The sequence below is a fragment of the Lissotriton helveticus genome, chromosome 5_1 (genome assembly GCF_964261635.1).
Source record: "Lissotriton helveticus chromosome 5_1, aLisHel1.1, whole genome shotgun sequence".
Classification (NCBI taxonomy): Eukaryota; Metazoa; Chordata; class Amphibia; order Caudata; family Salamandridae; genus Lissotriton; species Lissotriton helveticus.
The window spans coordinates 1,622,264,702-1,622,285,590 of NC_136065.1; the positions used below are offsets into that span (position 1 = coordinate 1,622,264,702).

At 38.4% G+C, this 20,889-nt stretch overlaps 14 non-coding genes across 14 annotated transcripts; all 14 read right to left on the minus strand.

Annotated features, from left to right (window-relative positions):
* Positions 1–3,984: 3,984 nt before the first annotated feature.
* On the minus strand, positions 3,985–4,057 carry TRNAR-CCU (transfer RNA arginine (anticodon CCU)). The gene has a single exon. It is a non-coding gene; the product is annotated as a tRNA-Arg (tRNA).
* An 803-nt stretch (positions 4,058–4,860) lies between these two features.
* TRNAQ-UUG (transfer RNA glutamine (anticodon UUG)) lies at positions 4,861–4,933 on the minus strand. The gene has a single exon. It is a non-coding gene; the product is annotated as a tRNA-Gln (tRNA).
* Positions 4,934–5,577: 644 nt separating this feature from the next.
* TRNAR-CCU (transfer RNA arginine (anticodon CCU)) lies at positions 5,578–5,650 on the minus strand. The gene has a single exon. It is a non-coding gene; the product is annotated as a tRNA-Arg (tRNA).
* Positions 5,651–6,453: 803 nt separating this feature from the next.
* TRNAQ-UUG (transfer RNA glutamine (anticodon UUG)) lies at positions 6,454–6,526 on the minus strand. The gene has a single exon. It is a non-coding gene; the product is annotated as a tRNA-Gln (tRNA).
* A 646-nt stretch (positions 6,527–7,172) lies between these two features.
* Positions 7,173–7,245, minus strand: TRNAR-CCU (transfer RNA arginine (anticodon CCU)). The gene has a single exon. It is a non-coding gene; the product is annotated as a tRNA-Arg (tRNA).
* Positions 7,246–8,048: 803 nt separating this feature from the next.
* On the minus strand, positions 8,049–8,121 carry TRNAQ-UUG (transfer RNA glutamine (anticodon UUG)). The gene has a single exon. It is a non-coding gene; the product is annotated as a tRNA-Gln (tRNA).
* Positions 8,122–10,364: 2,243 nt separating this feature from the next.
* TRNAR-CCU (transfer RNA arginine (anticodon CCU)) lies at positions 10,365–10,437 on the minus strand. Its single transcript has one exon. It is a non-coding gene; the product is annotated as a tRNA-Arg (tRNA).
* Positions 10,438–11,960: 1,523 nt separating this feature from the next.
* TRNAR-CCU (transfer RNA arginine (anticodon CCU)) lies at positions 11,961–12,033 on the minus strand. The gene has a single exon. It is a non-coding gene; the product is annotated as a tRNA-Arg (tRNA).
* Positions 12,034–13,557: 1,524 nt separating this feature from the next.
* TRNAR-CCU (transfer RNA arginine (anticodon CCU)) lies at positions 13,558–13,630 on the minus strand. Its single transcript has one exon. It is a non-coding gene; the product is annotated as a tRNA-Arg (tRNA).
* Positions 13,631–15,153: 1,523 nt separating this feature from the next.
* Positions 15,154–15,226, minus strand: TRNAR-CCU (transfer RNA arginine (anticodon CCU)). Its single transcript has one exon. It is a non-coding gene; the product is annotated as a tRNA-Arg (tRNA).
* A 1,522-nt stretch (positions 15,227–16,748) lies between these two features.
* Positions 16,749–16,821, minus strand: TRNAR-CCU (transfer RNA arginine (anticodon CCU)). The gene has a single exon. It is a non-coding gene; the product is annotated as a tRNA-Arg (tRNA).
* A 1,523-nt stretch (positions 16,822–18,344) lies between these two features.
* TRNAR-CCU (transfer RNA arginine (anticodon CCU)) lies at positions 18,345–18,417 on the minus strand. Its single transcript has one exon. It is a non-coding gene; the product is annotated as a tRNA-Arg (tRNA).
* A 1,523-nt stretch (positions 18,418–19,940) lies between these two features.
* Positions 19,941–20,013, minus strand: TRNAR-CCU (transfer RNA arginine (anticodon CCU)). The gene has a single exon. It is a non-coding gene; the product is annotated as a tRNA-Arg (tRNA).
* Positions 20,014–20,816: 803 nt separating this feature from the next.
* On the minus strand, positions 20,817–20,889 carry TRNAQ-UUG (transfer RNA glutamine (anticodon UUG)). Its single transcript has one exon. It is a non-coding gene; the product is annotated as a tRNA-Gln (tRNA).

The window sequence follows — 20,889 nt, forward strand, 5'->3', positions numbered from 1 at the left end:
TGGCTATAAGAGCATTGGAAGAGCCTGCTTCCATTCTGAATGGAAACCTGAATTGAGTGACAATTGGCAAAAACCGACCACGAAGGGACTGGAACCCTCTATCTTCTGATCCGAAGTCAGACGCCTTATCCATTAGTCCACGCGGTCATGTGTCCTGCTGCTTTTATTTTTATACTGTAGGTGGTATGCAAGGTTGGAAAATATATTATTTATAGTTATTTAGGTTTACAAACCATTGTGGGTTTTTTTCAGCTCCTTTCAATTAAATCACTTTTTTGGAATTTATATAATGAGAATGTCACCAGTACGATAAGCTATTGTTTTCATTTTTGCATTTAAACCTCTTTCTTCATGAGATTAAAGCTCAGTTTATGCTTTATATAGCTCTGGATGTTTCCAGAAGTGGAGACAAACTTTTTTGAAAGTAGTACAAACTGCTCCTTCCTGGATATTCCAATTTACACACACTCAAAGGTTGTATACGTTTCATGAATCCTGACTTGCCCTATTCAAGTGCCTGAAAGCCTTTCACCACCTCTAGAAACAACAGTTACACCAATCCAATTCAAATCATTTTTTCCAAAGGAATATCTTCTGCCGGGTCAAAAATGCATCTGACAAAGATAGGTCTTTAAAAATCGACTTTGTAGTTTCAGAACATCAACATGACTCTGAAGAGTACAGAAGTAAAATGGTACCATTTCAAAGTTCCTAATACCTCATAAACATCTGAGAGGAAGCATGTAATAAATATATTTATTTTTCTGGAAAAGTAAGAGTGAACATTGGTTTGCACCTCAGACGGGACTCGAACCCACAATCGCTGGCTTAGGAGGCTAGTGCCTTATCCATTAGGCCCCTGAGGCACAGATAAATGCCAGCAATCTAGAGGCATTATTTAAATGTATTCAATCGTCCTACACTGGTGTCTGCACACAGGATATTTCTCAGTTCTCTCCATAAGTAAACTTCCCATTTTCATGCTCTTCCATCCCCGACTTTAACACTCTGTTGTGTGCTATAATGGAGACTCTGTATTTCTAGCAAGTGGAGAGAAATTGGAGGAGAACCATTTTCGAATCAACACTTCTTCTTCCATGGATGCTTTTCTTAATAAACTGGGCTTTGACAGTGGTATCAAGCCGTCCTTGTCTTCAGCAGGACACAGAAACAGGTACCAAGTCTACTAACCAAGTTCAACCACACTCTGCAACTTAATAGACCAGTGCTTTACAATTTAGCCAACTGTGTCATCAGCAAAGGCAGCCAAAGTGCCAATCCTTTATAATTCTTCTGTAGTACTTTTCTTTCTCGTAGGCAAAATTAGCACTTTAACTGCACAAATCATACAGATTTTACACTTGAAGCACTCCATGAACACATACTTACACACCTTGCAGTTCATCTACACACACTTGAGCTAAAAACCCATTCTGTGAAGTCAAAATTCTGCAAACCTAGTACATATTCAGTGCGTGTACATAGAAGCACTTTTTAATGCCACTTAAATGCACTAGATTTTAGACTGAAGATGCAATCTAAATGACTGTGCAGTATGTACTCCACTTTTTTATTAATTAGGAATGAGAACATGATGGCTATAAGAGTATTGGAAGAGCCTGCTTCCATTCTGAATGGAAACCTGAATTGTGTGACAATTGGCAAAAAACGACCACGAATGGACTCGAACCCTCTATCTTCTGACCCGAAGTCAGACGCCTTATCCATTAGTCCACGCGGTCATGTGTTCTGCTGCATTTATTTTTATACTGTGGGTGGTATGCAAGGTTGGAAAATATATTATTTATAGTTATTTAGGTTTACAAACCATTGGGGGTTTTTTTCAGCTCCTTTCAATTAAATCACTTTTTTGGAATTTATATAATGAGAATGTCACCAGTACGATAAGCTATTGTTTTCATTTTTGCATTTAAACCTCTTTCTTCATGAGATTAAAGCTCAGTTTATGCTTTATTTAGTTCTGGATGTTTTCAGAAGTGGAGAGAAACTGTTTTGAAAGTAGTACAAACTGCTCCTTCCTGGCTATTCCAATTTACACACACTCAAAGGCTGTATACGTTTCATGAAACCCGGCTTGCCCTATTTAAGTAGCTGAAAGCCTTTCACCACCTCTAGGAACAACAGTTACACCAATCCAATTCAAATAATTTTTTCCAAAGGAATATCTTCTGCCGGGTCAAAAATGCATCTGACAAAGACAGGTGTTTCAAAAATCGACTTTGTAGTTCCAGAACATCAACATGACTCTGACGAGTACAGAAGTAAAATGGTACCATTTCAACGTTCCTAATACCTCATAAGCTTCTGAGAGGAAGCATGCAATAAATATATTTATTTTTCTGGAAAAGTAAGAGTGGACATTGGTTTGCACCTCAGATGGGACTCAAACCCACAATCCCTGGCTTAGGAGGCCAGTGCCTTATCCATAAGGCCACTGAGGCACAGACAAATACCAGCAATCTAGAGGCATTATTTAAATGAATTCATTCGTCCAACACTGGTGTCTGCACACAGGACATTTCTCAGTTCTCTCCATAAGTAAACTTCCCATTTTCATCCTCTTCCATCCCCGACTTTAACACTCAGTTGTGTGCTATAGTGGAGACTCTGTATTTCTAGCAAGTGGAGAGAAATTGGAGGAGAACCATTTTCGAATAAACACTTCTTCTTCCATGGATGCTTTTCTTAATAAACTGGGCTTTGACAGTGGTATCAAGCCGTATTTGTCTTCAGCAGGACACAGAAACAGGCACCAAGTCTACTAACCAAGTTCAACCACACTCTGCAACTTAATAGACCAGTGCTTTACAAATTAGCCAACTGTGTCATCAGCAAAGGCAGCCAATGTGCCAATCCTTTATAATTCTTCTGTAGTACTTTTCTTTCTCGTAGGCAAAATTAGCACTTTAACTGCACAAATCATACAGATTTTACACTTGAAGCACTCCATGAACACATACTTACACACCTTGCAGTTCATCTACACACTCTTGAGCTAAAAACCCATTCTGTGAAGTCAAAATTCTGCAAACCTAGTACATATTCAGTGCGTGTACATAGAAGCACTTTTTAATGCCACTTAAATGCACTAGATTTTAGACTGAAGATGCAATCTAAATGAATGTGCAGTATGTACTCCACTTTTTTATTAATTAGGAATGAGAACATTATGGCTATAAGAGCATTGGAAGAGCCTGCTTCCATTCTGAATGGAAACTTGAATTGAGTGACAATTGGCAAAAACCGACCACGAATGGACTCGAACCCTCAATCTTCTGATCCAAAGTCAGACGCCTTATCCATTAGTCCACGCGGTCATGTGTCCTGCTGCTTTTATTTTTATACTGTAGGTGGTATGCGAGGTTGGAAAATATATTATTTATAGTTATTTAGGTTTACAAACCATTGTGGGTTTTTTTCAGCTCCTTTCAATTAAATCACTTTTTTGGAATTTATATAATGAGAATGTCACCAGTACGATAAGCTATTGTTTTCATTTTTGCATTTAAACCTCTTTCTTTATGAGATTAAAGCTCAGTTTCTGCTTTATATAGCTCTGGATGTTTCCAGAAGTGGAGAGAAACTTTTTTGAAAGTAGTACAAACTGCTCCTTCCTGGATATTCCAATTTACACACACTCAAAGGTTGTATACGTTTCATGAATCCTGACTTGCCCTATTCAAGTGCCTGAAAGCCTTTCACCACCTCTAGAAACAACAGTTACACCAATCCAATTCAAATCATTTTTTCCAAAGGAATATCTTCTGCCGGGTCAAAAATGCATCTGACAAAGATAGGTGTTTAAAAATCGACTTTGTAGTTTCAGAACATCAACATGACTCTGAAGAGTGCAGAAGTAAAATGGTACCATTTCAAAGTTCCTAATACCTCATAAACATCTGAGAGGAAGCATGTAATAAATATATTTATTTTTCTGGAAAAGTAAGAGTGAACATTGGTTTGCACCTCAGACGGGACTCGAACCCACAATCGCTGGCTTAGGAGGCTAGTGCCTTATCCATTAGGCCACTGAGGCACAGATAAATGCCAGCAATCTAGAGGCATTATTTAAATGTATTCAATCGTCCTACACTGGTGTCTGCACACAGGATATTTCTCAGTTCTCTCCATAAGTAAACTTCCCATTTTCATGCTCTTCCATCCCCGACTTTAACACTCTGTTGTGTGCTATAATGGAGACTCTGTATTTCTAGCAAGTGGAGAGAAAATGGAGGAGAACCATTTTCGAATCAACACTTCTTCTTCCATGGATGCTTTTCTTAATAAACTGGGCTTTGACAGTGGTATCAAGCCGTCCTTGTCTTCAGCAGGACACAGAAACAGGTACCAAGTCTACTAACCAAGTTCAACCACACTCTGCAACTTAATAGACCAGTGCTTTACAATTTAGCCAACTGTGTCATCAGCAAAGGCAGCCAAAGTGCCAATCCTTTATAATTCTTCTGTAGTACTTTTCTTTCTCGTAGGCAAAATTAGCACTTTAACTGCACAAATCATACAGATTTTACACTTGAAGCACCCCATGAACACATACTTACACACCTTGCAGTTCATCTACACACACTTGAGCTAAAAACCCATTCTGTGAAGTCAAAATTCTGCAAACCTAGTACATATTCAGTGCGTGTACATAGAAGCACTTTTTAATGCCACTTAAATGCACTAGATTTTAGACTGAAGATGCAATCTAAATGAATGTGCAGTATGTACTCCACTTTTTTATTAATTAGGAATGAGAACATTATGGCTATAAGAGCATTGGAAGAGCCTGCTTCCATTCTGAATGGAAACTTGAATTGAGTGACAATTGGCAAAAACCGACCACGAAGGGACTCGAACCCTCAATCTTCTGATCCAAAGTCAGACGCCTTATCCATTAGTCCACGCGGTCATGTGTCGCTGCTTTTATTTTTATACTGTAGGTGGTATGCGAGGTTGGAAAATATATTATTTATAGTTATTTAGGTTTACAAACCATTGTGGGTTTTTTTCAGCTCCTTTCAATTAAATCACTTTTTTGGAATTTATATAATGAGAATGTCACCAGTACGATAAGCTATTGTTTTCATTTTTGCATTTAAACCTCTTTCTTCATGAGATTAAAGCTCAGTTTCTGCTTTATATAGCTCTGGATGTTTCCAGAAGTGGAGAGAAACTTTTTTGAAAGTAGTACAAACTGCTCCTTCCTGGATATTCCAATTTACACACACTCAAAGGTTGTATACGTTTCATGAATCCTGACTTGCCCTATTCAAGTGCCTGAAAGCCTTTCACCACCTCTAGAAACAACAGTTACACCAATCCAATTCAAATCATTTTTTCCAAAGGAATATCTTCTGCCGGGTCAAAAATGCATCTGACAAAGATAGGTGTTTAAAAATCGACTTTGTAGTTTCAGAACATCAACATGACTCTGAAGAGTACAGAAGTAAAATGGTACCATTTCAAAGTTCCTAATACCTCATAAACATCTGAGAGGAAGCATGTAATAAATATATTTATTTTTCTGGAAAAGTAAGAGTGAACATTGGTTTGCACCTCAGACGGGACTCGAACCCACAATCGCTGGCTTAGGAGGCTAGTGCCTTATCCATTAGGCCACTGAGGCACAGATAAATGCCAGTAATCTAGAGGCATTATTTAAATGTATTCAATCGTCCTACACTGGTGTCTGCACACAGGATATTTCTCAGTTCTCTCCATAAGTAAACTTCCCATTTTCATGCTCTTCCATCCCCGACTTTAACACTCTGTTGTGTGCTATAATGGAGACTCTGTATTTCTAGCAAGTGGAGAGAAATTGGAGGAGAACCATTTTCGAATCAACACTTCTTCTTCCATGGATGCTTTTCTTAATAAACTGGGCTTTGACAGTGGTATCAAGCCGTCCTTGTCTTCAGCAGGACACAGAAACAGGTACCAAGTCTACTAACCAAGTTCAACCACACTCTGCAACTTAATAGACCAGTGCTTTACAATTTAGCCAACTGTGTCATCAGCAAAGGCAGCCAAAGTGCCAATCCTTTATAATTCTTCTGTAGTACTTTTCTTTCTCGTAGGCAAAATTAGCACTTTAACTGCACAAATCATACAGATTTTACACTTGAAGCACTCCATGAACACATACTTACACACCTTGCAGTTCATCTACACACACTTGAGCTAAAAACCCATTCTGTGAAGTCAAAATTCTGCAAACCTAGTACATATTCAGTGCGTGTACATAGAAGCACTTTTTAATGCCACTTAAATGCACTAGATTTTAGACTGAAGATGCAATCTAAATGAATGTGCAGTATGTACTCCACTTTTTTATTAATTAGGAATGAGAACATTATGGCTATAAGAGCATTGGAAGAGCCTGCTTCCATTCTGAATGGAAACTTGAATTGAGTGACAATTGGCAAAAACCGACCACGAAGGGACTCGAACCCTCAATCTTCTGATCCAAAGTCAGACGCCTTATCCATTAGTCCACGCGGTCATGTGTCCTGCTGCTTTTTTTTTTATACTGTAGGTGGTATGCGAGGTTGGAAAATATATTATTTATAGTTATTTAGGTTTACAAACCATTGTGGGTTTTTTTCAGCTCCTTTCAATTAAATCACTTTTTTGGAATTTATATAATGAGAATGTCACCAGTACGATAAGCTATTGTTTTCATTTTTGCATTTAAACCTCTTTCTTCATGAGATTAAAGCTCAGTTTCTGCTTTATATAGCTCTGGATGTTTCCAGAAGTGGAGAGAAACTTTTTTGAAAGTAGTACAAACTGCTCCTTCCTGGATATTCCAATTTACACACACTCAAAGGTTGTATACGTTTCATGAATCCTGACTTGCCCTATTCAAGTGCCTGAAAGCCTTTCACCACCTCTAGAAACAACAGTTACACCAATCCAATTCAAATCATTTTTTCCAAAGGAATATCTTCTGCCGGGTCAAAAATGCATCTGACAAAGATAGGTGTTTAAAAATCGACTTTGTAGTTTCAGAACATCAACATGACTCTGAAGAGTACAGAAGTAAAATGGTACCATTTCAAAGTTCCTAATACCTCATAAACATCTGAGAGGAAGCATGTAATAAATATATTTATTTTTCTGGAAAAGTAAGAGTGAACATTGGTTTGCACCTCAGACGGGACTCGAACCCACAATCGCTGGCTTAGGAGGCTAGTGCCTTATCCATTAGGCCACTGAGGCACAGATAAATGCCAGTAATCTAGAGGCATTATTTAAATGTATTCAATCGTCCTACACTGGTGTCTGCACACAGGATATTTCTCAGTTCTCTCCATAAGTAAACTTCCCATTTTCATGCTCTTCCATCCCCGACTTTAACACTCTGTTGTGTGCTATAATGGAGACTCTGTATTTCTAGCAAGTGGAGAGAAATTGGAGGAGAACCATTTTCGAATCAACACTTCTTCTTCCATGGATGCTTTTCTTAATAAACTGGGCTTTGACAGTGGTATCAAGCCGTCCTTGTCTTCAGCAGGACACAGAAACAGGTACCAAGTCTACTAACCAAGTTCAACCACACTCTGCAACTTAATAGACCAGTGCTTTACAATTTAGCCAACTGTGTCATCAGCAAAGGCAGCCAAAGTGCCAATCCTTTATAATTCTTCTGTAGTACTTTTCTTTCTCGTAGGCAAAATTAGCACTTTAACTGCACAAATCATACAGATTTTACACTTGAAGCACTCCATGAACACATACTTACACACCTTGCAGTTCATCTACACACACTTGAGCTAAAAACCCATTCTGTGAAGTCAAAATTCTGCAAACCTAGTACATATTCAGTGCGTGTACATAGAAGCACTTTTTAATGCCACTTAAATGCACTAGATTTTAGACTGAAGATGCAATCTAAATGAATGTGCAGTATGTACTCCACTTTTTTATTAATTAGGAATGAGAACATTATGGCTATAAGAGCATTGGAAGAGCCTGCTTCCATTCTGAATGGAAACTTGAATTGAGTGACAATTGGCAAAAACCGACCACGAAGGGACTCGAACCCTCAATCTTCTGATCCAAAGTCAGACGCCTTATCCATTAGTCCACGCGGTCATGTGTCCTGCTGCTTTTTTTTTTATACTGTAGGTGGTATGCGAGGTTGGAAAATATATTATTTATAGTTATTTAGGTTTACAAACCATTGTGGGTTTTTTTCAGCTCCTTTCAATTAAATCACTTTTTTGGAATTTATATAATGAGAATGTCACCAGTACGATAAGCTATTGTTTTCATTTTTGCATTTAAACCTCTTTCTTCATGAGATTAAAGCTCAGTTTCTGCTTTATATAGCTCTGGATGTTTCCAGAAGTGGAGAGAAACTTTTTTGAAAGTAGTACAAACTGCTCCTTCCTGGATATTCCAATTTACACACACTCAAAGGTTGTATACGTTTCATGAATCCTGACTTGCCCTATTCAAGTGCCTGAAAGCCTTTCACCACCTCTAGAAACAACAGTTACACCAATCCAATTCAAATCATTTTTTCCAAAGGAATATCTTCTGCCGGGTCAAAAATGCATCTGACAAAGATAGGTGTTTAAAAATCGACTTTGTAGTTTCAGAACATCAACATGACTCTGAAGAGTACAGAAGTAAAATGGTACCATTTCAAAGTTCCTAATACCTCATAAACATCTGAGAGGAAGCATGTAATAAATATATTTATTTTTCTGGAAAAGTAAGAGTGAACATTGGTTTGCACCTCAGACGGGACTCGAACCCACAATCGCTGACTTAGGAGGCTAGTGCCTTATCCATTAGGCCACTGAGGCACAGATAAATGCCAGTAATCTAGAGGCATTATTTAAATGTATTCAATCGTCCTACACTGGTGTCTGCACACAGGATATTTCTCAGTTCTCTCCATAAGTAAACTTCCCATTTTCATGCTCTTCCATCCCCGACTTTAACACTCTGTTGTGTGCTATAATGGAGACTCTGTATTTCTAGCAAGTGGAGAGAAATTGGAGGAGAACCATTTTCGAATCAACACTTCTTCTTCCATGGATGCTTTTCTTAATAAACTGGGCTTTGACAGTGGTATCAAGCCGTCCTTGTCTTCAGCAGGACACAGAAACAGGTACCAAGTCTACTAACCAAGTTCAACCACACTCTGCAACTTAATAGACCAGTGCTTTACAATTTAGCCAACTGTGTCATCAGCAAAGGCAGCCAAAGTGCCAATCCTTTATAATTCTTCTGTAGTACTTTTCTTTCTCGTAGGCAAAATTAGCACTTTAACTGCACAAATCATACAGATTTTACACTTGAAGCACTCCATGAACACATACTTACACACCTTGCAGTTCATCTACACACACTTGAGCTAAAAACCCATTCTGTGAAGTCAAAATTCTGCAAACCTAGTACATATTCAGTGCGTGTACATAGAAGCACTTTTTAATGCCACTTAAATGCACTAGATTTTAGACTGAAGATGCAATCTAAATGACTGTGCAGTATGTACTCCACTTTTTTATTAATTAGGAATGAGAACATGATGGCTATAAGAGTATTGGAAGAGCCTGCTTCCATTCTGAATGGAAACCTGAATTGTGTGACAATTGGCAAAAAACGACCACAAAGGGACTTGAACCCTCTATCTTCTGACCCGAAGTCAGACGCCTTATCCATTAGTCCATGCGGTCATGTGTTCTGCTGAATTTATTTTTATACTGTGGGTGGTATGCAAGGTTGGAAAATATATTATTTATAGTTATTTAGGTTTACAAACCATTGTTTTTTTTTTTTCAGCTCCTTTCAATTAAATCACTTTTTTGGAATTTATATAATGAGAATGTCACCAGTACGATAAGCTATTGTTTTCAATTTTGCATTTAAACCTCTTTCTTCATGAGATTAAAGCTCAGTTTATGCTTTATTTAGCTCTGGATGTTTCCAGAAGTGGAGAGAAACTGTTTTGAAAGTAGTACAAACTGCTCCTTCCTGGCTATTCCAATTTACACACACTCAAAGGCTGTATACGTTTCATGAAACCCGGCTTGCCCTATTTAAGTAGCTGAAAGCCTTTCACCACCTCTAGGAACAACAGTTACACCAATCCAATTCAAATAATTTTTTCCAAAGGAATATCTTCTGCCGGGTCAAAAATGCATCTGACAAAGACAGGTGTTTCAAAAATCGACTTTGTAGTTCCAGAACATCAACATGACTCTGACGAGTACAGAAGTAAAATGGTACCATTTCAACGTTCCTAATACCTCATAAGCTTCTGAGAGGAAGCATGTAATAAATATATTTATTTTTCTGGAAAAGTAAGAGTGGACATTGGTTTGCACCTCAGATGGGACTCAAACCCACAATCCCTGGCTTAGGAGGCCAGTGCCTTATCCATTAGGCCACTGAGGCACAGACAAATACCAGCAATCTAGAGGCATTATTTAAATGTATTCATTCGTCCAACACTGGTGTCTGCACACAGGACATTTCTCAGTTCTCTCCATAAGTAAACTTCCCATTTTCATCCTCTTCCATCCCCGAATTTAACACTCTGTTCTGTGCTATAATGGAGACTCTGTATTTCTAGCAAGTGGAGAGAAATTGGAGGAGAACCATTTTCGAATCAACACTTCTTCTTCCATGGATGCTTTTCTCAATAAACTGGGCTTTGACAGTGGTATCAAGCCGCCCTTGTCTTCAGCAGGACACAGAAACAGGTACCAAGTCTACTAACCAAGTTCAACCACCCTCTGCAACTTAATAGACCAGTGTTTTACAAATTAGCCAACTGTGTCATCAGCAAAGGCAGACAATGTGCCAATCCTTTATAATTCTTCTGTAGTACTTTTCTTTCTCGTAGACAAAATTAGCACTTTAACTGCACAAATCATACAGATTTTACACTTGAAGCACTCCATGAACACTTACTTACACACCTTGCAGTTCATCTACACACACTTGAGCTCAAAACCCATTCTGTGAAGTCAAAATTCTGCAAACCTAGTACATATTCAGTGTGTGTACATAGAAGCACTTTTTAATGCCACTTAAATGCACTAGATTTTAGACTGAAGATGCAATCTAAATGACTGTGCAGTATGTACTCCACTTTTTTATTAATTAGGATTGAGAACATGATGGCTATAAGAGTATTGGAAGAGCCTGCTTCCATTCTGAATGGAAACCTGAATTATGTGACAATTGGCAAAAAACAACCACGAAGGGACTCGAACCTTCTATCTTCTGACCCGAAGTCAGACGCCTTATCCATTAGTCCACGCGGTCATGTGTCCTGCTGCATTTATTTTTATACTGTGGGTGGTATGCAAGGTTGGAAAATATATTATTTATAGTTATTTAGGTTTACAAACCATTGGGGTTTTTTTTCAGCTCCTTTCAATTAAATCACTTTTTTGGAATTTATATAATGAGAATGTCACCAGTACGATAAGCTATTGTTTTCATTTTTGCATTTAAACCTCTTTCTTCATGAGATTAAAGCTCAGTTTATGCTTTATTTAGCTCTGGATGTTTCCAGAAGTGGAGAGAAACTGTTTTGAAAGTAGTACAAACTGCTCCTTCCTGGCTATTCCAATTTACACACACTCAAAGGCTGTATACGTTTCATGAAACCCGGCTTGCCCTATTTAAGTAGCTGAAAGCCTTTCACCACCTCTAGGAACAACAGTTACACCAATCCAATTCAAATAATTTTTTCCAAAGGAATATCTTCTGCCGGGTCAAAAATGCATCTGACAAAGACAGGTGTTTCAAAAATCGACTTTGTAGTTTCAGAACATCAACATGACTCTGACGAGTACAGAAGTAAAATGGTACCATTTCAACGTTCCTAATACCTCATAAGCTTCTGAGAGGAAGCATGTAATAAATATATTTATTTTTCTTGAAAAGTAAGAGTGGACATTGGTTTGCACCTCAGATGGGACTCGAACCCACAATCCCTGGCTTAGGAGGCCAGTGCCTTATCCATTAGGCCACTGAGGCACAGACAAATACTAGCAATCTAGAGGCATTATTTAAATGAATTCATTCGTCCAACACTGGTGTCTGCACACAGGACATTTCTCAGTTCTCTCCATAAGTAAACTTCCCATTTTCATCCTCTTCCATCCCCGACTTTAACACTCAGTTGTGTGCTATAGTGGAGACTCTGTATTTCTAGCAAGTGGAGAGAAATTGGAGGAGAACCATTTTCGAATCAACACTTCTTCTTCCATGGATGCTTTTCTTAATAAACTGGGCTTTGACAGTGGTATCAAGCCGTCCTTGTCTTCAGCAGGACACAGAAACAGGCACCAAGTCTACTAACCAAGTTCAACCACACTCTGCAACTTAATAGACCAGTGCTTTACAAATTAGCCAACTGTGTCATCAGCAAAGGCAGCCAATGTGCCAATCCTTTATAATTCTTCTGTAGTACTTTTCTTTCTCGTAGGCAAAATTAGCACTTTAACTGCACAAATCATACAGATTTTACACTTGAAGCACTCCATGAACACATACTTACACACCTTGCAGTTCATCTACACACTCTTGAGCTAAAAACCCATTCTGTGAAGTCAAAATTCTGCAAACCTAGTACATATTCAGTGCGTGTACATAGAAGCACTTTTTATTGCCACTTAAATGCACTAGATTTTAGACTGAAGATGCAATCTAAATGAATGTGCAGTATGTACTCCACTTTTTTATTAATTAGGAATGAGAACATTATGGCTATAAGAGCATTGGAAGAGCCTGCTTCCATTCTGAATGGAAACCTGAATTGAGTGACAATTGGCAAAAACCAACCACGAAGGGACTGGAACCCTCTATCTTCTGATCCGAAGTCAGACGCCTTATCCATTAGTCCACGCGGTCATGTGTCCTGCTGCTTTTATTTTTATACTGTGGGTGGTATGCAAGGTTGGAAAATATATTATTTATAGTTATTTAGGTTTACAAACCATTGTTTTTTTTTTTTCAGCTCCTTTCAATTAAATCACTTTTTTGGAATTTATATAATGAGAATGTCACCAGTACGATAAGCTATTGTTTTCAATTTTGCATTTAAACCTCTTTCTTCATGAGATTAAAGCTCAGTTTATGCTTTATTTAGCTCTGGATGTTTCCAGAAGTGGAGAGAAACTGTTTTGAAAGTAGTACAAACTGCTCCTTCCTGGCTATTCCAATTTACACACACTCAAAGGCTGTATACGTTTCATGAAACCCGGCTTGCCCTATTTAAGTAGCTGAAAGCCTTTCACCACCTCTAGGAACAACAGTTACACCAATCCAATTCAAATAATTTTTTCCAAAGGAATATCTTCTGCCGGGTCAAAAATGCATCTGACAAAGACAGGTGTTTCAAAAATCGACTTTGTAGTTCCAGAACATCAACATGACTCTGACGAGTACAGAAGTAAAATGGTACCATTTCAACGTTCCTAATACCTCATAAGCTTCTGAGAGGAAGCATGTAATAAATATATTTATTTTTCTGGAAAAGTAAGAGTGGACATTGGTTTGCACCTCAGATGGGACTCAAACCCACAATCCCTGGCTTAGGAGGCCAGTGCCTTATCCATTAGGCCACTGAGGCACAGACAAATACCAGCAATCTAGAGGCATTATTTAAATGTATTCATTCGTCCAACACTGGTGTCTGCACACAGGACATTTCTCAGTTCTCTCCATAAGTAAACTTCCCATTTTCATCCTCTTCCATCCCCGAATTTAACACTCTGTTCTGTGCTATAATGGAGACTCTGTATTTCTAGCAAGTGGAGAGAAATTGGAGGAGAACCATTTTCGAATCAACACTTCTTCTTCCATGGATGCTTTTCTCAATAAACTGGGCTTTGACAGTGGTATCAAGCCGCCCTTGTCTTCAGCAGGACACAGAAACAGGTACCAAGTCTACTAACCAAGTTCAACCACCCTCTGCAACTTAATAGACCAGTGTTTTACAAATTAGCCAACTGTGTCATCAGCAAAGGCAGACAATGTGCCAATCCTTTATAATTCTTCTGTAGTACTTTTCTTTCTCGTAGACAAAATTAGCACTTTAACTGCACAAATCATACAGATTTTACACTTGAAGCACTCCATGAACACTTACTTACACACCTTGCAGTTCATCTACACACACTTGAGCTCAAAACCCATTCTGTGAAGTCAAAATTCTGCAAACCTAGTACATATTCAGTGCGTGTACATAGAAGCACTTTTTAATGCCACTTAAATGCACTAGATTTTAGACTGAAGATGCAATCTAAATGACTGTGCAGTATGTACTCCACTTTTTTATTAATTAGGATTGAGAACATGATGGCTATAAGAGTATTGGAAGAGCCTGCTTCCATTCTGAATGGAAACCTGAATTATGTGACAATTGGCAAAAAACAACCACGAAGGGACTCGAACCTTCTATCTTCTGACCCGAAGTCAGACGCCTTATCCATTAGTCCACGCGGTCATGTGTCCTGCTGCATTTATTTTTATACTGTGGGTGGTATGCAAGGTTGGAAAATATAATATTTATAGTTATTTAGGTTTACAAACCATTGGGTTTTTTTTTCCGCTCCTTTCAATTAAATCACTTTTTTGGAATTTATATAATGAGAATGTCACCAGTACGATAAGCTATTGTTTTCATTTTTGCATTTAAACCTCTTTCTTCATGAGATTAAAGCTCAGTTTATGCTTTATTTAGCTCTGGATGTTTCCAGAAGTGGAGAGAAACTGTTTTGAAAGTAGTACAAACTGCTCCTTCCTGGCTATTCCAATTTACACACACTCAAAGGCTGTATACGTTTCATGAAACCCGGCTTGCCCTATTTAAGTAGCTGAAAGCCTTTCACCACCTCTAGGAACAACAGTTACACCAATCCAATTCAAATAATTTTTTCCAAAGGAATATCTTCTGCCGGGTCAAAAATGCATCTGACAAAGACAGGTGTTTCAAAAATCGACTTTGTAGTTTCAGAACATCAACATGACTCTGACGAGTACAGAAGTAAAATGGTACCATTTCAACGTTCCTAATACCTCATAAGCTTCTGGGAGGAAGCATGTAATAAATATATTTATTTTTCTTGAAAAGTAAGAGTGGACATTGGTTTGCACCTCAGATGGGACTCGAACCCACAATCCCTGGCTTAGGAGGCCAGTGCCTTATCCATTAGGCCACTGAGGCACAGACAAATACTAGCAATCTAGAGGCATTATTTAAATGAATTCATTCGTCCAACACTGGTGTCTGCACACAGGACATTTCTCAGTTCTCTCCATAAGTAAACTTCCCATTTTCATCCTCTTCCATCCCCGACTTTAACACTCAGTTGTGTGCTATAGTGGAGACTCTGTATTTCTAGCAAGTGGAGAGAAATTGGAGGAGAACCATTTTCGAATCAACACTTCTTCTTCCATGGATGCTTTTCTTAATAAACTGGGCTTTGACAGTGGTATCAAGCCGTCCTTGTCTTCAGCAGGACACAGAAACAGGCACCAAGTCTACTAACCAAGTTCAACCACACTCTGCAACTTAATAGACCAGTGCTTTACAAATTAGCCAACTGTGTCATCAGCAAAGGCAGCCAATGTGCCAATCCTTTATAATTCTTCTGTAGTACTTTTCTTTCTCGTAGGCAAAATTAGCACTTTAACTGCACAAATCATACAGATTTTACACTTGAAGCACTCCATGAACACATACTTACACACCTTGCAGTTCATCTACACACTCTTGAGCTAAAAACCCATTCTGTGAAGTCAAAATTCTGCAAACCTAGTACATATTCAGTACGTGTACATAGAAGCACTTTTTATTGCCACTTAAATGCACTAGATTTTAGACTGAAGATGCAATCTAAATGAATGTGCAGTATGTACTCCACTTTTTTATTAATTAGGAATGAGAACATTATGGCTATAAGAGCATTGGAAGAGCCTGCTTCCATTCTGAATGGAAACCTGAATTGAGTGACAATTGGCAAAAACCGACCACGAAGGGACTGGAACCCTCTATCTTCTGATCCGAAGTCAGACGCCTTATCCATTAGTCCACGCGGTCATGTGTCCTGCTGCTTTTATTTTTATACTGTAGGTGGTATGCAAGGTTGGAAAATATATTATTTATAGTTATTTAGGTTTACAAACCATTGTGGGTTTTTTTCAGCTCCTTTCAATTAAATCACTTTTTTGGAATTTATATAATGAGAATGTCACCAGTACGATAAGCTATTGTTTTCATTTTTGCATTTAAACCTCTTTCTTCATGAGATTAAAGCTCAGTTTATGCTTTATATAGCTCTGGATGTTTCCAGAAGTGGAGACAAACTTTTTTGAAAGTAGTACAAACTGCTCCTTCCTGGATATTCCAATTTACACACACTCAAAGGTTGTATACGTTTCATGAATCCTGACTTGCCCTATTCAAGTGCCTGAAAGCCTTTCACCACCTCTAGAAACAACAGTTACACCAATCCAATTCAAATCATTTTTTCCAATGGAATATCTTCTGCCGGGTCAAAAATGCATCTGACAAAGATAGGTCTTTAAAAATCGACTTTGTAGTTTCAGAACATCAACATGACTCTGAAGAGTACAGAAGTAAAATGGTACCATTTCAAAGTTCCTAATACCTTCTAAACATCTGAGAGGAAGCATGTAATAAATATATTTATTTTTCTGGAAAAGTAAGAGTGAACATTGGTTTGCACCTCAGACGGGACTCGAACCCACAATCGCTGGCTTAGGAGGCTAGTGCCTTATCCATTAGGCCACTGAGGCACAGATAAATGCCAGCAATCTAGAGGCATTATTTAAATGTAGTCAATCGTCCTACACTGGTGTCTGCACACAGGATATTTCTCAGTTCTCTCCATAAGTAAACTTCCCATTTTCATGCTCTTCCATCCCCGACTTTAACACTCTGTTGTGTGCTATAATGGAGACTCTGTATTTCTAGCAAGTGGAGAGAAATTGGAGGAGAACCATTTTCGAATCAACACTTCTTCTTCCATGGATGCTTTTCTTAATAAACTGGGCTTTGACAGTGGTATCAAGCCGTCCTTGTCTTCAGCAGGACACAGAAACAGGTACCAAGTCTACTAACCAAGTTCAACCACACTCTGCAACTTAATAGACCAGTGCTTTACAATTTAGCCAACTGTGTCATCAGCAAAGGCAGCCAAAGTGCCAATCCTTTATAATTCTTCTGTAGTACTTTTCTTTCTCGTAGGCAAAATTAGCACTTTAACTGCACAAATCATACAGATTTTACACTTGAAGCACTCCATGAACACATACTTACACACCTTGCAGTTCATCTACACACACTTGAGCTAAAAACCCATTCTGTGAAGTCAAAATTCTGCAAACCTAGTACATATTCAGTGCGTGTACATAGAAGCACTTTTTAATGCCACTTAAATGCACTAGATTTTAGACTGAAGATGCAATCTAAATGACTGTGCAGTATGTACTCCACTTTTTTATTAATTAGGAATGAGAACATGATGGCTATAAGAGTATTGGAAGAGCCTGCTTCCATTCTGAATGGAAACCTGAATTGTGTGACAATTGGCAAAACACAACCACGAAGGGACTCGAACCCTCTATCTTCTGACCCGAAGTCAGACGCCTTATCCATTAGTCCACGCGGTCATGTGTTCTGCTGCATTTATTTTTATACTGTAGGTGGTATGCAAGGTTGGAAAATATATTATTTATAGTTATTTAGGTTTACAAACCATTGTGGGTTTTTTTCAGCTCCTTTCAATTAAATCACTTTTTTGGAATTTATATAATGAGAATGTCACCAGTACGATAAGCTATTGTTTTCATTTTTGCATTTAAACCTCTTTCTTCATGAGATTAAAGCTCAGTTTATGCTTTATTTAGCTCTGGATGTTTCCAGAAGTGGAGAGAAACTGTTTTGAAAGTAGTACAAACTGCTCCTTCCTGGCTATTCCAATTTACACACACTCAAAGGCTGTATACGTTTCATGAAACCCGGCTTGCCCTATTTAAGTAGCTGAAAGCCTTTCACCACCTCTAGGAACAACAGTTACACCAATCCAATTCAAATAATTTTTTCCAAAGGAATATCTTCTGCCGGGTCAAAAATGCATCTGACAAAGACAGGTGTTTCAAAAATCGACTTTGTAGTTCCAGAACATCAACATGACTCTGACGAGTACAGAAGTAAAATGGTACCATTTCAACGTTCCTAATACCTCATAAGCTTCTGAGAGGAAGCATGTAATAAATATATTTATTTTTCTGGAAAAGTAAGAGTGGACATTGGTTTGCACCTCAGATGGGACTCAAACCCACAATCCCTGGCTTAGGAGGCCAGTGCCTTATCCATTAGGCCACTGAGGCACAGACAAATACCAGCAATCTAGAGGCATTATTTAAATGTATTCATTCGTCCAACACTGGTGTCTGCACACAGGACATTTCTCAGTTCTCTCCATAAGTAAACTTCCCATTTTCATCCTCTTCCATCCCCGAATTTAACACTCTGTTCTGTGCTATAATGGAGACTCTGTATTTCTAGCAAGTGGAGAGAAATTGGAGGAGAACCATTTTCGAATCAACACTTCTTCTTCCATGGATGCTTTTCTCAATAAACTGGGCTTTGACAGTGGTATCAAGCCGCCCTTGTCTTCAGCAGGACACAGAAACAGGTACCAAGTCTACTAACCAAGTTCAACCACCCTCTGCAACTTAATAGACCAGTGTTTCACAAATTAGCCAACTGTGTCATCAGCAAAGGCAGACAATGTGCCAATCCTTTATAATTCTTCTGTAGTACTTTTCTTTCTCGTAGACAAAATTAGCACTTTAACTGCACAAATCATACAGATTTTACACTTGAAGCACTCCATGAACACTTACTTACACACCTTGCAGTTCATCTACACACACTTGAGCTCAAAACCCATTCTGTGAAGTCAAAATTCTGCAAACCTAGTACATATTCAGTGCGTGTACATAGAAGCACTTTTTAATGCCACTTAAATGCACTAGATTTTAGACTGAAGATGCAATCTAAATGACTGTGCAGTATGTACTCCACTTTTTTATTAATTAGGATTGAGAACATGATGGCTATAAGAGTATTGGAAGAGCCTGCTTCCATTCTGAATGGAAACCTGAATTATGTGACAATTGGCAAAAAACAACCACGAAGGGACTCGAACCTTCTATCTTCTGACCCGAAGTCAGACGCCTTATCCATTAGTCCACGCGGTCATGTGTCCTGCTGCATTTATTTTTATACTGTGGGTGGTATGCAAGGTTGGAAAATATATTATTTATAGTTATTTAGGTTTACAAACCATTGGGGTTTTTTTTCAGCTCCTTTCAATTAAATCACTTTTTTGGAATTTATATAATGAGAATGTCACCAGTACGATAAGCTATTGTTTTCATTTTTGCATTTAAACCTCTTTCTTCATGAGATTAAAGCTCAGTTTATGCTTTATTTAGCTCTGGATGTTTCCAGAAGTGGAGAGAAACTGTTTTGAAAGTAGTACAAACTGCTCCTTCCTGGCTATTCCAATTTACACACACTCAAAGGCTGTATACGTTTCATGAAACCCGGCTTGCCCTATTTAAGTAGCTGAAAGCCTTTCACCACCTCTAGGAACAACAGTTACACCAATCCAATTCAAATAATTTTTTCCAAAGGAATATCTTCTGCCGGGTCAAAAATGCATCTGACAAAGACAGGTGTTTCAAAAATCGACTTTGTAGTTTCAGAACATCAACATGACTCTGACGAGTACAGAAGTAAAATGGTACCATTTCAACGTTCCTAATACCTCATAAGCTTCTGAGAGGAAGCATGTAATAAATATATTTATTTTTCTTGAAAAGTAAGAGTGGACATTGGTTTGCACTTCAGATGGGACTCGAACCCACAATCCCTGGCTTAGGAGGCCAGTGCCTTATCCATTAGGCCACTGAGGCACAGACAAATACTAGCAATCTAGAGGCATTATTTAAATGAATTCATTCGTCCAACACTGGTGTCTGCACACAGGACATTTCTCAGTTCTCTCCATAAGTAAACTTCCCATTTTCATCCTCTTCCATCCCCGACTTTAACACTCAGTTGTGTGCTATAGTGGAGACTCTGTATTTCTAGCAAGTGGAGAGAAATTGGAGGAGAACCATTTTCGAATCAACACTTCTTCTTCCATGGATGCTTTTCTTAATAAACTGGGCTTTGACAGTGGTATCAAGCCGTCCTTGTCTTCAGCAGGACACAGAAACAGGCACCAAGTCTACTAACCAAGTTCAACCACACTCTGCAACTTAATAGACCAGTGCTTTACAAATTAGCCAACTGTGTCATCAGCAAAGGCAGCCAATGTGCCAATCCTTTATAATTCTTCTGTAGTACTTTTCTTTCTCGTAGGCAAAATTAGCACTTTAACTGCACAAATCATACAGATTTTACACTTGAAGCACTCCATGAACACATACTTACACACCTTGCAGTTCATCTACACACTCTTGAGCTAAAAACCCATTCTGTGAAGTCAAAATTCTGCAAACCTAGTACATATTCAGTGCGTGTACATAGAAGCACTTTTTATTGCCACTTAAATGCACTAGATTTTAGACTGAAGATGCAATCTAAATGAATGTGCAGTATGTACTCCACTTTTTTATTAATTAGGAATGAGAACATTATGGCTATAAGAGCATTGGAAGAGCCTGCTTCCATTCTGAATGGAAACTTGAATTGAGTGACAATTGGCAAAAACCGACCACGAAGGGACTCGAACCCTCAATCTTCTGATCCAAAGTCAGACGCCTTATCCATTAGTCCACGCGGTC